Source organism: Canis lupus, chromosome 21, assembly GCF_011100685.1.
Source record: "Canis lupus familiaris isolate Mischka breed German Shepherd chromosome 21, alternate assembly UU_Cfam_GSD_1.0, whole genome shotgun sequence".
Classification (NCBI taxonomy): Eukaryota; Metazoa; Chordata; class Mammalia; order Carnivora; family Canidae; genus Canis; species Canis lupus.
In genome coordinates this window covers 34229796-34247253 of record NC_049242.1, presented here as the reverse complement: position 1 = coordinate 34247253, position 17458 = coordinate 34229796, and the positions used below count along the sequence as shown (strand labels likewise).

At 52.2% G+C, this 17458-nt stretch overlaps 1 non-coding gene across 1 annotated transcript; it reads right to left on the bottom strand.

Annotated features, from left to right (window-relative positions):
- Positions 1-875: 875 nt before the first annotated feature.
- On the bottom strand, positions 876-984 carry MIR8810 (microRNA mir-8810). The gene has a single exon (NR_128750.1). It is a non-coding gene; the product is annotated as a microRNA mir-8810 (primary transcript).
- Between the last annotated feature and the right edge of the window lie 16474 nt (positions 985-17458).

Sequence of the window (17458 nt, the reverse complement as noted above, 5' to 3'; positions counted from 1 at the left end):
TGCCCGGGGGCTCACACAAAAAGATAATCCCTCCTCAAACCCCGATGAGAAGATGGGTAGTAGTTCCTACTAGGTTTTGCAGTTTGCTCTTCAAGCCCCCAATCCCCGCTAAGGGAAGGAGAGGCCCGAGGTGGCACCAAGACCAGCCCCACCAGCAATAGTACAGACTCAGCAGCCCATGAGGAACAGGCTGTGTCCCCAGAGGGCATGGACAGACAGCAAGCAGCCACCCCACTTACTAGATCCGGGGCACCTGGATGATCCAGCGCATGTTGGGGGAGTAGACCTTGTGCTGGATGAACCAGCGGGCCAGGTTGGGCCACTCCTCAGGACTGCGGCCGTAGATGGAGAGCCGTGGCTCCGAGTACTGGTACTTGCTCTCCTCCAGCTCCCTGGCCACCTCCTAGCACCAACAAGAGCTCAGGTCGGCCCAAAAGCACCCAGCTGCTGGGTCCTGCAGCTCCCTCAGCCGCCCGATGCCAGGCCGGGAAGACCCGATCTACGTCGGCTCGCTGCCGTGTAACCAGTCCCCCACCTCAGCAGAGGCCCCTTCCAGGGGAGAGGGAGGCCTCTGCAGTCACGCGCATAGCCAGGCCAGGCAGCAGAAGCGTCTCCAAATGGAGCTAACCTGCCCCCAGCCAAACACAGGCCACAAACGGACAGGGCAGTGAGCCTGGATGCTGTGAGGGCCGGGGGTACACCCCCCCCCCGCCCCTGGGCTGCAGTCAGCCCCGGCAGCACCACGGCACAAGCCCCCTGGGCACCCCGGCCTTGCCCCAGCGGGATGGTGGACCGACAGGGCGGGGGGGGGCGGGATCAGGAGGCCATGAGGCGCCCCCACCCTGCTGGCAAGGGGGTGTCAGCTCTGCGGAGGGCTTGGAGACGCCGAGGGCTCACTCGCCTTGACCATCCGAGCAAAGTACTCTCCTCCCAGGTAGTTCTCCGTTTTCAAATACAGGTCGCGCAGCTCGCTGGCCCCCACAGGGTTGTACTTGGAGTTGAACTTGTCGAAGCGATGGAATGTCTGCCGGCCCTGGAGAGAGACCGCCGGGCAGATCAGCGACCATCCACGCACATTTCCCTCTCCAGGCCTTTACAAGGAGGCCATGCTGACAGATGCAGGTCCGCTCCCACACGAAAGCTTGGAAAGTCCTGGAGCCAGGGCGCCTGTCCTCGCCCAGTCAGCCTGGGGGTCCTTTAGTGAGGCCCTCTGTGAAAGATCCAGGGGCCTCGCACCCCAGGGCACCGTGGCCAGGGGCACAGCTGACCGAGTGAGCTGAAAACCCCCAACTACTGAACAGTCGGGAATAAAGGGTCTCTGTTCCTGCTTGGACTTCATAAGGCACTTTCTCCACATGACCTCATTCGGTGCTTTATTTGTTTTATGAAGATTTTTTATTGTGGTAACATACATCTAACACAAAATTTATCATCTTAGCCATTTTTAAGTGTACAGGTCAGTGGTATTCAGTGCATTATGTTGTACAACTGTCACTACCGTGCCGCTCCAGAACTCTCTATCTTATAAAACTGAAACCATGTACCTGTTAAACAGTACCTCCCCATGACCCCTTCCTCCTGCCCCTGGAAACCAACACTCCTTTCTGTCTCTGAATGTGCCTATTCTACACGCCTCATACAAGTGAATTGTACGTTAATGGTCCTTTTGTGTCTGGCTTTTCTGACTTGGCATCATGGTTTCAAGGTGTGAGTACTTCATTCCTTTTTAGGACTGAATCCTATTCTACTGTGTATTTACCACATCTTGTTTATCCATCCACCTGCTGATGGACACCTGGGCTGCTTCTACTTTTGGCCCTTGTGAATAATGCTGCTCTAAGCTTTGAGGTGCAAGCAGCTGTGTAGTCCCTGCTTTCAATTCTTCAGGCTCTATTCCTAGGAAAGGAATTGCTGGAATATATAGTAATTCTAGATTTAACTTTTGGAGGAGACACCATACTGTCTTCTATAGCAGCTGCACCATCACTTAGTGTTCTAATAACTGTAGTGTCAATAAGGCACATGGCATTCACCATTTTATAACCAAGGAAATAAAAGCTTAAGTGAATTGCTTAAGGATACATGACTCCCAACAGATACAAGGGGAATTAGAACTGGGACCAGTCTGACTCCAGGGTATACACTTTCCCCCTGTCCCGTGGCCCTGTTATTCCCTGAGGCCAAATTACCTGTCACACCTCTATGGCTAGAAGAGAAAGAGCTGCTTACGCAGCTGGCCTCTCCCCATGCACAACCATAGCTCTTTTCCAGGGGGCTGAGAGACCACCCAGTATGGTGTGAGGCACTAGGGCAGAAGCTCACTCACCGCATGGACATCCAGTGAGTCCACAGTGAGGTCATACGGGTCCATGTGCAGGCTGTCGAACACCTGCCGCAGGGTGATCTTCCGGCCCCGCTTCTCCGCCACAGCCCTGTCAGGCTCTGTCTGGTACGTGTGCTTGATGAAGCGCAGCAAGTGCTTCTGGTTCATGCAGGCAGCCGCATGGATGTGTGTGTCCACCTGCAATGCCGTGCCCACCAGCCATGAGCCAGGCCACCTCCACTGGCAATAAGAGTTGGGGTGTCCAACCCTCAAAGTGGAGTGCAAAATCTCAGCACCCGTGGCCCCCACCAATGCCTGGATCTACACCCCTCCCCCCAGTTTCTCCTCTGGACTTTGAAATTGGTCCTCCCGCTAGCTTCGCTGCCCTACCTACCTCATTACAGCACCCAGAGTGCTTTTTAAAATGTAGGCTGGGTCTGGCCATTCCTTCTCACAAACCATCAGTGGCTCCTAAGTCTTTAAGATAAAGCCCAAACTCCATAGCTTGGGATTCAAGGCTCACTTCCAACCTTAATTCCCACCTTGCCACTGCCCACTCTCTGCTCCAACTCTGACAAACCACTAACAGGTGCTCAAGGCACTGCATCACTTTGCCCATATGTCTCCTCTGCTTGGCATGCCTTCCTTGCTCCCACCAATCATCCACCTACCCCAGATTTCTTACAACTTTCTCCACTTGGAAGCCAATCCTGATCCGCACCTCACACCCCCAGCACATTGGCCAGTTGTTCCCTCACCCAGCCAGGAAAACTAGCACAGACACTCCCATTACTGTCACATCCTCTTGATTCACTCTACAAAGTCCCTATCTCCTCTGTCCCTAAACTGGGAGCACAGTCATCAAAAGACAAGGACTTCATCTGATGCATCCAAGTCTCCAACGCCTACCCCAGGGCCTAGTATGACATATCTGTTGAATCAGTGGATGGATGAATGAACAAATGGTGATATCGGCATCCTCATAGAACTCTAAGGGCCCACCGAGTGCCCCACACAATACCATTCTTCACATTGACCTCTCTTGGGGCATTTCCTTCAGCCACTAGCCCTGAGGAACGGAGCCCTCGCTAAGCTGAGGGATGGCCTGAAGTCACAGTGGGCATCCTGATTCCCCTTGCATGAGCCCAACGGGCTTCAGAGAGGTCCCCAAGGAGATGGCAGCAGGCTCACAGGCCAGGATGCTGCCAACCACCAGATTGGCTCCGTAGGCTGCCAGGGCTGGGATGAGGAGGCGGTTGACCGCTGGCCAGGGAATGCTGTCCACAGCTGGCCAGGCATCTCCAACTCATGCCAAACCAGACATTTGATCTATGCAATCTCTGTGAACATTATACAAGCCAGCCCATGTCATTGGCCACATCACCGACTCATGGGGCCCTTCTTGCCATTAATCCTGCCACTTCCAACCAGAAAGGCCACTAGACATCAGAGAAATAAAACAATTACAAGCACAAAAAGCTAAGACATCACCCAAAGCACAGTGTAAATGGTCAATCACGTCAGGGACAGGCTGGGCTCATGTGGGATGCACAAGTGGTCAGCCTGGCTTAGCTCAGCCAGACACAGCTGGACTCAACTACCTCAGCATGACATAGCACATTCTGCATTTTCTCGTTGTGTCCTCTAGCATACCAATGACACACTGCAGGGGGTGCAGCCTGTCCTTACCCCCACAAGTCATAAGATGAAGGAGGAAAACAACTGGACAATCCAGGAAGCATCCAATCCAAACTTTAGAATGTCCAAGGTGGTTATTTTAGGAACAAGTAAAAGAACCTGTCATTGGAGGTCAGTGTTTTCAATTCACCAGAAGATACAAGTGCATTCCTTGCTTTTACCTCAGATCCGGGTCTAAGCAAACAGTACGGTTTACAAACAGGGCTGGCAATACCCGGCCCCGGCGCCAACACTGACCATTTCCACATGCGTGTCAGACATCAATAATTGATTGCAGCACTTTCACTAGGCTTTGGGAGCAGCCACTGCCAACTGGTCAAGTTTGGCACAGAAGATGAAGCCTATTTGCTATGCCTGATATGACACTTAAACCAAAGTGGAGAAGGCCTAATCTTACCCAACTCCTAGGCAGTAAACACACTCAGCCCTGGTTCTCAGCTCTGAACAAAAACAAATGTCTTATTACACAGTCCGGCTGGCTGGGCCTCGTTGTGTCATAAGCCATGCCCTGTTGTGATGTTGCAGGCACTTTCATAAACACCACCCCCGGACCCATGGCCCCTCACAGCTTCGGCCTCAGAGCACAGCTCTGGCCTATCCTCCCAACACTGACAGTTAACCTTGGAAATACGGAGGCCACCCTCCCAGCCCACCCTGGGTTTCAGAAATCCAGCTCTCCTCCCAAAGAAGCTTCCAGGGTAAGATAAAGCAGCCAGGACCCGGGAGGCAAGGAGGGGCAGGCAGAGGCCTGACTTGGAACAGATCTGGCCTGTGTTTATGGACTGCTGTGGTGCCAGAGAACAGGACACTGAGTCACAGCACAGGGGTGAAGGTCATCCCTATCTGGAGAACACATTAACCCCCAGACTGACAGGGAACGCCTAGGGGTAGGCAACCACAGCCCCCACCAGGACTCTCTCCCGTATCACAGCCAGAGGGCAGCTGGTTGGCCCAGGAACACCCACTGAGGCCCCACCTCAGAAGCAAACAATGTCCGAGCCAGTGCAATTCGCAAGGATACCTCAGCCCCAGGCAGCAGGAAGCAATGGGCCCAGAGCATTCATACACGGGCAGGGCTGCACTGGGCTGGCCAACGAGCTTCCTCAGACGCCCACCTGGGCAGGTGGGGTGCTTCAGGCAGGGCTGAGAGGAGCTGGCGTAGTGCCTGAAGCACCCACCTGTCTGAACACCTGAGGCTGGGAGAAGCAGCTGTGTTCAAAGGCGAAAATACCAGGCAGGTGATTTCTAACACATCCTCTCATCTCTGCCTAGAACCCCCGAGACACATCCCCCATAGCCCATGAGCTGAAGCCACCTCTCTTAAGGTTCCATCCAAGTGAGAGTCCATGCCAGACCCCAGGCTGCTTCACACAAGTAACCTCGGGGCCTCCCTGGAGGAGGCCTTCTGTTCATCACTCTGGGTATCCCCGAGCAGGTCAGGGAGGCCTGGGCTCCACATCCTCCCCTGACCCACATTCCCTTACCAGAGCTGACCCCAGGGAGGGGCAGTCCTCAAGGGGTCACGCCTGGGACAGAAGCCCCTATGGAGACCAGGACCCCAATCCCCACCCTTCCCCCATGAGCTTCTCTCCCAGAATACCACCGTGCCCCCTCCCTGCTCCCTGCTTCCTCTGAGAAACCCAGGGGCCCCGTCAGGGCCCAGAACCTCACCTACCTCTGCCACCTGACGCTCCCCACAGCCCAGCACCACGCTGTCCCCCGGCACCGAGCTCCTGTCAAACCGCACCACTTGCTGTCACACCACGCACTCGGCATGGTCTCTCCTCTCATGGCACAGAACTCTCTCCCCTGGTCTTCGGCATACGCTGCGCCCTCTGCCTGGAACGCCATCCCTTCCATTCCCTGGCCTCCCACCCCTGCCCAGGTGCACTCTTTACATCTGCTCAGTTCTGGGCTCTTCCTGGACGCCACCCCTGCCACAACACTTCACACTGAGAGGACTAGGCTAGGAACATCTAGGACATAGGCAGTGGCTCCTGCTCAACATCCAACACCCTAAGCTGAGCACTGATATTAGTTAAATGGGAGGAAATTGGAAAAGCTGGAGGCCATGACCCTTTAACACACACACCTGCCCGGGCTGCAGCCCCCAGGCCCAGGCTAAGGCTGCTCACCCAGCCTAGGGCAGGGGCAGAGACAGGAGCACTTCGGTTGCTCTTCCTTACCCATACCTGATCCAGAAGGAACCAAAACCATGAACTCCCAACCCAAAGAGGTCATAACAGCCTTTCTCTCTCCATGATGAACTTAAGACATCCTCTACCTTAAAAGCAGCCTGGCCTCAAGTCTTATGACCAATTAGCAGACCATACCCTATTTTCCAAGGAAGAGGGCACACTGCAACAGGTACATAACGTGGACCAAGGTTTCCACCTAGAGTCATACCAACTACCGTCTGAGGCATGGCCTGACAGAAAGAAGGCAACGCTCCAATCTTCCTTCTGCATGTACGCATCACACTCATCTGGCCAAGGAAGGCCACACAGGGGACCAGCCCCAGACTGGCTCACGGCATGCCAGTGGGTTGGGAGGGAGACCGGGAGGGCTGGCTCTCAATTCTGGCCCACTGACGCACCTTTCTCACATTATAGAAGTCTCGGTGGGGGTTACTCTTCAACTCTTTGAACTCAGACATTTCATTTAACATTTCATGAAGGCTGAACTTGGATTCCAGAAAGTTCAGTCGCCGGTGACAGTATGTTTTCCTGCAGGTGGGGAAGGGGGAGAAACCACAGTTGAGAAGTCCCATCAAGCTCTCCAGTCTACAGACCTCCAGTGGCCATGGAGACCAGCCCTCAGGTGGAGGGTCAGGATGCAGTAGGGAGGGATGGGGGTGGGTTCCAGCTTTCTGCAGACTCAGCTGGACTGTGGAACCACCTTCATGTGTTCTCCAAAACAAATGGAGAGTCAACTGGGGGCAGTGCAAAGCTGCCTTCGGGACCTTGTACAGGTTGTCTGACGTCTAGCTTTATGTGCTTAGGCAATTCATCCAAATCTGTTTCCCACAAGTAAATATGGAGATGGCAGTGTCCAAGACTGAGCAGAGTAGACGCTCAATAAAAGTCTCCTCATCCCTTCCTGCTTCTGCCCAGAACTTGAGTAATAGAGCCAAATTATATAAGGCGAGACCTGCCCACCTTGGCATGGAGAGGAACCATCTTGTGACCTAATGATGTTTCCTAAACCCCAACCCCTAAAGACTCTGCAACTCTGAGGTTTCAGGACAAGTGGAGGAGGTTTTGTATGACGGGTAGATTAAGAATGTAGGGATGTTTGTTACTAGGACAGAAATCTCTGTAGGGACTGATGCTTCCACCAGCCAGCAAAGGCCACCGAGGGTGGGAACACTCACTGCTCCTAGCCAACTCTCAGCCCACACCCAGCCCAGGGGCCTGGCCATGTGCCACAAGCCACACAGAACTTTCAACCACAAGTCACGCCACCCTGCTTCCTTGTGACCCCCAAACAAACAGCAGCTCCCTTGGCATGCAATCACTCGAACTTTCATAAGGAGCAGCTGCCGACCCTGGAAGAGCACCATCATGTTGACCGAGGCAAGCCCCAGAGCACATCACAGAGGAAGCATGAAGAGTCTGAGTCAGAAGGGATTTCAAAGGCTATCTCACCCAGTCCCTTCCCCAGGAGGACTGGCCTGGACAGCCTCCCGGACAGGACAACCACTGCTCACATACCTCCTAGAACAGCCAGAGTCCTCCCACCTCTCCCTCCCAAGGCTTCTCCTCAAAGCTCCTCCTTGCAGGGCAGAGGTGAGCCTCCTGGGAATTGCATTTTCCCCTCCCAGATCTTAGCGCTGCCCTCAGATCAGTGAGGCCCAAGACCCACTCCGCCCATCCTCCTGCGGTCCACTCTCCTCCCTTGGAAACTGGCGTCACACCATTCCCAGCAAAACCCTGAAGGCAGGGCAAGAGAGGCTCCTGGGCAGTGACCGCACCCTTCCCCTCCCCCAGCTGCCCAGTCCTGGCCGAGCACTCGGCACAGCCATCCACGGCTCAGGGCCAGGCTGCCGAACCTCCTGCTGATTAGCTGAGGGGCTCACCAACAAGAGAGGGGCCAGATGCAGAGATAACTGCCCACCAGTTTAACTCAGGCCAAGCCCACGAGCATCCTGGGGGCCGTGGTACAAAGTTCCCAGGCCTCCTGCACTCTCCCCTCCAGAAACATGGAAAACCTAACACCTAAAGCAACAGTCTTCATCTCTCTTCTACCATCTATGATGCCCTGGGCTGATTCTCTACCAAGGTGCTGCCCCGCCTGGGGTGAGGGAGAACAGCCACTTTAAGGTAGCCAGGTGGCCACCAGCAAACAGAAGTCCACCTCTAGGATGCAGAAGAGACAGGTAGTACCAACTCTAAGAATGTGCCAGCCTATGATGGGAAATTGTTGCAGGAACCCACAAAGCACTGGGGAAAGGGGAAAGTACTCTATTTCTGGGATGATTGAAGTGCAGGGAAGCCCAGAATAAAAAGGGGACCTGGTTGGCCTTTCCCAAAGAGAGGCACTTGGGGAAAGCTGGCTTACGTGGGGCCATCTGTGATGAGAGCCAGGATGTGGCTCATGTCCACCGTGTAGGTCTCCAGGTCGGGATAGGGCAGGCTGTGGGGCTCCTGGCGCTCCAGCATCTTCTTGTTATCATACACGAAGAGGATGCCTCCCTGCATGCGAACCAGGTAGCCCAGGTTGGGGGGAGCATCGTCCAGACAGTAGGGGTCTTCCTGGGGCAGAGGGGGAGGGTGGAAGTCTGCAAAACAGGATTGAGTGATGGCAATGTGCCCTTGACCTCATGAGCTGACATGAGCTCAAAAGTCACATTTTCAATGAGGGCCATCCTCATCATCTCATCTCAAACCCAACCATCTCGACTACCCCCACCTACCCTCACGTCACCTATCTCCCTCCCTGTTTTATTTCATCTCCCTGGCATTTACCACTATGAAAAATAATGTCACTTACTTATCTTGGGTCGTAGATGTTTGGTTTGTTTACTATTGTATCCCCATTTCCTAGAGCAGTCCCTGGCCCATGGCTGACACTTCAGTAAATGTTTTTAATTTAACTGAAATGGGCTTCAGCCTCCTGGGCATGACAGGGACGCCAGGCACATTAAAAAGGGCCACTGTGTCTTCTCCTAATAAAATAACAGGCAGCACCTGGGACTGCCCAGAGGGAGTAATTGTCCCTGTCCACCCACATCTTCCTGAGCCCAGGGCAGCCAAGGAGCTAGATGGAAAAGCCCCCCACCTCCCCAAATAAGCACAGAATAGGCAGTTTATCTCCCACAGAGCAGGGAATGGCAAGGACAGAGCTATCTGTCCCCACAAATATTAGCCCACAGGAGGCAGAAAATGCCTCTTGGCCATTTCCCAGCTATGAGACTGAACAAACCACTCCACCTCTCGGATCCTGCTGGCTCATCTGAGAATAACACACCCTGCCGTGATGGGCTGTTGTAAAGGCTGCAAAAGTAGGTATAAAAAATGCTTTGTGGGGCGCCTGCATGGCTCAGTGGTTGAGTATCTGCCTTTGGCTCAGGACATGATCCCAGGGTCCTGGAGTCAAGTCCCACATCAGGCTCCCTGCATGGAGCCTGCTTCTCCCTCTGCCTGTGTCTCTGCCTCTCTCTGTGTGTCTCTCATGAATAAATAAATAAAACCTTAAAAAAAAAAAAAGAAATGCTTTATGACAGTAATGCCTGACTGACTCATCAATTAGAGGATATTATTTTCATTACTCTTGTAATGAGTTCTCCTGACTCGATAAGCTCTGTCTCTGGCCAAGGACCAGATTATGCTAAATAGCAGTAGATCTGGGGGCTCCAACTCTGCACACCAGCCAACTCCACATAGGGTGCAGCTGCTCAGCTGCCAGCCCAGGCAGGGGAAACCCTAGGATCTTCATCAAAGAAAGCAATCAAGGCAGGGTGACCTGCCTGGGTGTCCTCCAATTAGTGCTCGGAACAGACTGCCCCAGGACAGAAGTGAGGCTTCGCAGGGGATGAAGCAGCACAGAGCCAATGTTCCCCAATCAGGCACAGCCCCAGGCTAGCTCAGGAGTCCCTAAAGTGTGCCAGGGAAACACTTTTCAAGTGTACATGAAACCATGGTGTCTGCCTCACTGCGCTCATTCCCAGGCCCCCTGGATACTCTGTTTTGTATAAAGTACACATTGGACGGTCGGTCCTGTCTGCTTTTGCCAAAACTGGGATAGGTGGCATCAACTTGCCTCAGATAGAGAGGGAAATGAGTCCAAAAGGGCTGAGATTTAACCAGGGTTCCAGGTGGTAACAGATGCTCAAAGTCCAGGTGTCAGAGCTTCAAGGAAAACCCAGACAGGAGACCCTTGGCACCTAACTATACCCAGAGGGCAGCCAGGGGCCTGGGCACTGGCACAGACCACTAGGCCCTTGTCTGATCCCCCAGGACCACCTTTACAGATTGTGGTTTCTTACTGTCTTCATTCATATTACCTAACTTACAGCCTTTACTGCTCCTAGGTCCTTCACAGGCCGGACTCCCCCAGAAACCATCCTGCCATCCCCGATCTCCTCTTCCCCAAATTCTGCAGCATAAATGCAGCTACCATTTGCTGAACACTCACTAGGTGCCAGAACTACACTAAAAGTACTTCAGATGCATTCTCTCATTCACTCCTCAGAACAGACCCAGGACATAGATACTATTCTCATTTTCCAGGTTTGGAGAAATATCTTGCCCAAGAAAGTAGTGGAGCTGAGACCAGAATGTAGGTGTGTTTAACTCCAGAGCCTACTTTCCTTGTCCTCAGAACATACCCCCTGCATCTACCCCGACTCTATATCACCCCACCAACAAACTCAGCATTTACTGTCTGATGGTGCTGTTTTAAATACCTAGGGTGAGGTTGCCATTGTCTCTGGAGGACTCTCAAGCTCAGGGACAGTCTTTTGCCTCTCTCTTAACTTCTATGGCTCAGCTCTACCCAGGGCAGAGTACACAGTGTACACAGAATCAATCCTCGGGGAAACCAGCAAACATGGGTATAGGAAGCCAAAACCAGGACCCTATCCTTAAAACAGCAGCTGGGACAAATACATCCAGCCAGTAAAAAGTCTTCACCAATTCTTGGGTGCTCAACTTAAGGATCCCACATGTACCCACAGTGCCCTACCTGGGAGGCCCTCCTCCGGTGGTGCAGCGTCTACCCGCCGATGACCCAGGTACCGGGCTGTGGTCCGTGGGAAGCGGTGGTAGGCAAGCCTGGCATACTTCTCCCGTATCATCAGGGCCTTGGCCAGGCTCTTGGCAGCCTGCTCATAGTCCTCTACAGTGATCTGCAGAAGAGGGTATGCAGGGAAGAGTTCACATAGCAGGTCTGAAACCACTGTCCTTAGCAAGATCTACTGCAAAGATGGCTTTCAGCTGGCAGCTAAGAACTTGGGTTTCGGGAGCATTCCTACCACTTGCTGAAATATGAGCAGCTCACCCAGCCCAAGCTGTTTGTACAAACACTACGGTTTTTGCTGAACACCTGATTTTCTCTGGGAGTCTGGAAGACAAGGTTTTTATTAACCTGCTAGAGACGAGAAGGAAGGCAGACACTGCAGCCTGCCACCCAAGGCCAGCCTCAAGTGCTGCCGGTTAAACCTCAGCCCTGCTGTTGCATCCTGCACACAGAGAGGCAAGGCCTGGACCATAGCTCTGACGATGGTGAGTGTCATCACTTGCCTTTCAGAAAACATACAGGCTCTTGGAAGTAACTATAAAAACTCTGCATGCTCAGTCTGCTGCTTTGCCATCCCCTGGCTTCTGAGTCGTGGGTTAATCACCCAATTCACCCAGTCAACAAGCACTTATTGAGAAGGGTTTGATTTCATTTTAGTCCTCACGGCAACCCATTCTACCCATGGGGAAACCGTGACCCAGAGAGGACAAATCACTCGCCAGAGGTTACCAAGTCAAACTTCAGATTCTTATCTGACTGGGTCCCAAAACCTAAGCATGTTCTGCTTTCCCAGAGCTGCCTGGCTCTTAACAAGGGAAGAGAGAAATCCCCACCTTCTGGTGGGCTCATTTATCTCTGTTTGGGAAGGATGTGTGCGGGAGAAACCCGAACATGTCTGGGGAGACAAGCAGCTAAACAGACAGTCATAACAGGACGTAAGTGACACAACACAGGGAGGTACAAGATGCTGGGGGAGCGTGGGGATGGGGTGTTCCTGGAAATTTCCTCTCTGCTTTAATTAAAAATCACTTTTAGTTTTCAAATATTTTAAACATACAGAGAAGACACCCATGTGTCTACCTTTCAGAGCTAAAACTTTTAATGTTTTTCATTACTGTGCCAGTTCTCTTATATATTTGGATAAATGAATCATCACAGATGCAGCTAAAACTCTACCCTCCCCACTCCTCCACCCTACTCCAGGCTCAGAGGAAGGAAGTTGGTATATATCTTTCCCAGTCATGTTTTTTCACTTTTAGTAAATGTTGCTCCTCGCTTTTGTTAAGAATGTAGCTTCTCCTTTCCTGATTCCACATGTCCCCATAAGGGTGTATTAATTCCATTTTACATCTTCCAGCGGATGGCTTCTGAGAGCAGCAGGAATAGGGGAATGAACACAAACACCTCAGAACTTTAGACAAACATATGTCCCTGCGACTGACAAGCCAAGCACTTTGCAGAGCCAATGGACTCAGCATGGCAAGGGGTTTAGGCCATGGCTAAAGAGATCAGAGAAGGTGCTCAGGATCCCCGTGGACCAGCAGCCACCAGCCAACGTATAGATAACTGTGGGCCTCATGCACAGCAGCAAGCCCATTGGGACCCAAGGTGATGTGCAAGGTCAGCCTGCCTCTCATGGACTCATAGATCTCTGGGAACCAACTGCCCAGGTCAGGGGCTCCGTGCCAGGAGACTGATGGAAAGAAGCTAGCTACTGCACCAGGCCAACATCCTCCCATTCAGCGGCTGCCAGTTTACCCCTACTCCCCCTTCTCCTGTTCTCCTCATATGTCAGGGCCAAGTAGACACTAAGGACTCCTGGTCGGGATGCTGCATCATCAGAGAAGGCCTGCATTGTTTCCAATCCAACAAAATTCCCATCCATAAGAACTTAAAGTGTGGTAAATCCATGCAATGGAATAGTACACACTTGTAAAGAAAAAAGAAGTTCTTTATCTATTGATATGTCATTATCTCCTAGATACACTGTTAAGTGAGAAAAAGCTAGACTCAGCATAATGTGCACAGTAAACTACCATTTGTATAAAAATAAACAAGTTATACATGCTTAGTTAATTGTAAGTACACAGGCCATCTATGGGAGAACACACAAGAAACCAAAACCAAGGGTTGCCTCAAAAAATAAAATATTTTGGGGGCATCTGGATGACTCAGTCTGTTAAGCATCTGACTCTTGATTTCAGCTCAGGTCATGATCTCAGGGACGTGAGATGGAGCCCCACATCACGTCGGGCTCCATGCTCAGCAGAGAGTCTGCTTGGGACTCTCTCTCGCTCTCCCTCTGCCCCTCCCCTCCTTTGGGCGCATATGTGCTCTGTCTCTCAAAAAAAAAAAAAAAAGAAGAAGAAGAGAGAGAGTAACAAGGACAAGGACAATTGAGGTGTGGGTAGCAGGCTCAGGGCCAGGGGGAGAGAACCAAACTTAACCCTGGCACTAAGTGATACTTCTCTTCAAGAAGTAAGCAACAAAAATGCAACATCCACCCAGGAAAATGAGCACATTTTCTGTGATGAAGTGAACCAACTTGGTTACTTGTTCACTTTCTCATCAAGACCCCCCTGCCTGGTTGGGAAGGTCGAGCCTGTATTTAAAGATACTGAGTGGGGAATCCCTGGGTGGCTCAGCGGTTTAGCGCCTGCCTTCCGCACAGGGCATGATCCTGGAGTCCTGGGATCAGGTCCCACGTCAGGCTCCCTGCATGGAGCCTGCTTCTCCCTCTGCCTGTGTCTCTGCCTCTCTCTCTCTCTGTCTCTCATGAATAAATAAATAAAATATTTAAAAAAGAAAAAAAGAAAAGAAAAAAAAAGATACTGAGCGGAAGCCCATAGATGGAGCGCTAAACCAGCAATAACTGATCCCACACAAACCAATCAACACCTGGACTTCGAAGTCCACTCAACATTTGGAAACCCTAAGACATGCAAGCTGGCATCTTCCTCAGGGGGAGCTTCCTCTCTTCCACAGAGAGCAGCATTCTAGATGCAGAGAACACAAGGAACGTGCAGGCCATGGCCACGGTGTGCCAGCCTGCAGCCCCAGGCCCCCCTCACAGGGGTGAGTGGTGCCCGAGACACACTCATCCACACCCACAACCTCCACTGAGACCCTCCTTCTCTTCAGACTCCTGTGCATCCTGCCCACTGCCTCCCAGACACCCACAGACCAGACCAGGCTTCAGCACTAGGCACGTCCCCAGTGACCCAAGGACCCCGGCCTCCGCACAAGGTGCATCGGCCCTCACTCAGTCCCCAGGGGAGCAGATAGAGAGTGGGGAGTGGGAGCCACCTTACCCCAGCACAGTAATCTCCGCTGATGGTGACTCGCTGGAACTCGGGCATGGCATAGGGCGCTGGCGTGGGCTGGGAAGTGGCTCCAGGGAGCACAGGGGTGGTGGGAGACATGACCGGACTGGCTGTCGGGGGACCCTTCCAATCTTGCTGCGTCGGCATTTGCAGAGACAGGGACTGGGACCGAATCATCTTGAAACTTTTCTTTCTAAAAGCCAAGGACAAGGAAAAGTGGGAAACATCAGCCACTAATTAGGGCAAGTGATAAAGAGTCTTTGTTATATACATGGCGGGAGAATTTCCCTCTGATTAATCACTGGTACTGGCCCTATCATTAAGAAGCTGCTAATTATGCCTTCCTCTCACACACATCTCTGCCTGAGGTACAGAACAGCTCTTCAGACACCTCTCCCTGTGGTCACTAAGAATGGCCGTGGCCTGTGTTTGAACAGCACTGAACATTGGAGAAAGCAACTGTCTCGGGAGACAGAAGTCAGACCACACGGCAGGGGCCTAACACCAAAGCCAGGAGGAGTGAGGACCACAGCAAGTCACCCAAACTCTAAGTCCCAGCATGTGAGCAGCCTCAGGAAGGACAATGGACAGGGTCACAGATGACAACCAACCTGTATTTGTATTACAGAGTTTGAAATTTGGGGCATTGGAAAAAGGAGAGATCGTGACCACCAACTAGTCCCGCCTCTTTTTATTCATGAAGGAGTCAGGGGCCCAGAAATAGAAGAGGGCTTGCTCGGGCCCCCTGTGGCTCAGTGGTTGAGCAGCTGCCTTTGACTCAGCTCATGATCCCAGGGTCCTGGGATCATGCTTGCTTCGACAGCACAAATACTAAAACTGGGATCCTGGGATCAAGTCCCCCGCCAGGAGCCTGCTTCTCCCCCTGCCTCTATCTCTGCCTCTCTCTCTATGTCTCTCATGAATGAATAGCTGAATGAATGAATGAATGAATGAATGAATAGATAGATAGATAGATAGATAGATAGATAGATAGATAGATAGATAGATAGATAGAGGGATCCCTGGGTGGCGCAGCGGTTTGGCGCCTGCCTTTGGCCCAGGGCGTGATCCTGGAGACCCGGGATCGAATCCCACGTCGGGCTCCCGGTGCATGGAGCCTGCTTCTCCCTCTGCCTGTGTCTCTCTCATTCTCTCTCTCTCTCTCTCTCTCTCTCCGTGTGTGACTATCATAAATAAATAAAAAATTAAAAAAAAAAAAGATAGATAGAAAAGGGCTTGCTCAAGGTCACATGGCAAGGTGGCAGCTAGCCCTTAGCCTCCCCCCTCTTGGGGACCCCACTCTACCCTGTCACCCCCGCTGCTCCTTCCCTGGGCCTGACATGTGCCATCTCAGCCGCTGCTACTGCTGGGCAGGCACGGGCTTGTATCTATATTATGGGAAAAAGATCAGTCAGCATCACTTTCAGCATTTTTTTTTGGACCTGTCACCTTAGCACCAAAAGATAATTTCACAAACCCTTGGGGAAGAGGGCACAATGGCGGTTTAAAACGCCACTCGCTCATGCTTATTTGCAGTGATTCGTGAACACTCACCTTCCTCATTAACTAAAGAGTTCAATGACACCACCCCAAGTCCTAGGTTCCCCAGGAAGGGAGTTAAAGGTGAACAATGAGGGGAAGCCATGAGCATTCCCCTCGCCCACGTCTCTTTCTGCCTTAATGACCCCAGTCCCCTAGCATTGCAACCCAGCAGTGAACAATGCCAGAAACTAGCTGAGGGTCCAGCAGGATAGCCAAGGCCTATGGCCACCAGCAAAGGACCCAGTGGGCCACCAGAGCCCATAGAACCTCTCTCTTCTCCAGGCACCATGATACTTAGAAGGGGTATTGAAACTACTTGATCTCCAAACTGGCCTTATGAGTCACCCAGAAGCAGTTATCTTCCTCCTGATGCTTGGCTGGGTCTCCTCACAGGCCCACTGCTAATCTTCCAGGAGCCACATTTACCTCCTCTCTCTATCCACCTACCACTTGCCACAGCTCTCTGGTCCTTCTCCGACCACCTGTGTTATCACCTCCTTGGGGCCAAATTCACACCTGGAAAGGAGAGGCAGGCCCTTTTGAGGAGTTTGATGTTGTGCTGCCCTTAGCCCTGCATTAGCAGACGTGCTGACTTGTTTCGGAAACTCATCCTGAACTCCAGGAGCCTCCAGCCCAGGCTCTCTCCAGCCTGCCATCCATCCATTCCACAGAGCTGAGCTAAGCCTCCTGCCCCAAAGATGTCCACTCACACCAATCATTCCTCAGAGGCAGATTCACCTTGAGCAATAAAGTTCTCACTTTGGCATCTTTTGGACGTTCACACCTACAGGAAGAACTATTACTTGGGCTCCCTCTAACATTCTGACCGGTTCGGCTGGGTCCCATGAAACTCTGGTGTTTGTTTCACTCACATGCCTGCCAGCTCATTGTTTTTATCTCTTTGCCAACTTCACCCCCCATGCCTCAGCCAACACCACCTGAGGGCTGCTCTCACCAAGGAGAAGCAAGATGATGTCTAAGGTGAGCAACAGGTAAGAAAGGTAATAAAGCCCACGCCTTCAGGAAGCTGAAAGACTGCTTAAGCCAAGAGCCCACCAGGCTTGTCTTAGAAACATCCATATTCATCTGCCGCAGTGAGGAAGCCAGTACCCACCAGCTGTGCCCAGAGAATTCTTCTTGAAGACGTCCATTATGGGGGCATCTGGGTGGCTCAGTTGGTTAAACATCTGACTTCAGCTCAGGTCATGATCTCAGGGTCCCAGAATTAAGCCTCGCGTGGAGCTAGCCCTGAGCATGGAGTGGGGAGTCTGCTTCTCCCTCTCTATCTCCCTCTACCCCTTCATTCCCCCACAATCCCAAGGCCAAAATCAAG